This window comes from Elephantulus edwardii, unplaced genomic scaffold (genome assembly GCF_000299155.1).
Source record: "Elephantulus edwardii isolate Elephantulus edwardi_28Jun2011 unplaced genomic scaffold, EleEdw1.0 scaffold00059, whole genome shotgun sequence".
Taxonomy (NCBI): Eukaryota; Metazoa; Chordata; class Mammalia; order Macroscelidea; family Macroscelididae; genus Elephantulus; species Elephantulus edwardii.
In genome coordinates this window covers 6408630-6409393 of record NW_006399809.1, presented here as the reverse complement: position 1 = coordinate 6409393, position 764 = coordinate 6408630, and positions in this window count along the sequence as shown.

The following is a 764-nucleotide window of genomic DNA, read 5'->3' as shown; positions in this document are numbered from 1 at the left end:
ACTCCTCCCTGAGAGAGACTTCACCCTGATTCATAAGGAAAAGGGGATGGCGTATTCTCTTAGCTACTTCCTGCTGAAAAGGGACACTGTGGGTTTCAGGGTGAAGATCTTCTCTCACTACTCTAAAGGGCTGGGGCCTTATTCTTAGCCAATTCTTTCAGAGCAGTCTAAATTTCTTCCTTCATCACCATAGGCTCTTGTTCGTATGTTGTTTTATTAAATTCTTCTGTGTCTGCAAATTTGTTTGGTACAATGACTGTATATGGGAATCCCAGAACATTTGATTGTGCTAATGTGAAACCAAAACTTGGACCAGGAGGCAGTTGTCAGAACAGAGCAAGGAAATACTTCATGGTTCAAAATTGGGAAGGGTGTACGCCAGAGGCTGTATCCTGTCTCCGTACCTTTTCAATTTTTATGCAGAATAGGTTGATTATCCAGGAGCCTGGGCTCTATGAAGAGAAATCTGGCATCAGGATTGGAGGAAGAATCATCAACAATCTGCTTTATGCAGATGAAACAACCCAGCTTGCTGACACTGAGGAGGATCTGAAGCACTTGCTGTGGAAGGTCAGGGACTGCAGTCTTCACTATGGATTGAGACTCAATATCAAGAAAACAAAGATTCTCACCATTAGGCCCATTGGCAGCATCATAATGGATGGTGAAGAGATTGAGATTGTTCACAGTTTTGGTTTGCTTGGATCCGCAGTCAACACTCTTGGCACTAGCAGCCAGGAAATTAAAAGACATATTGCAATGGG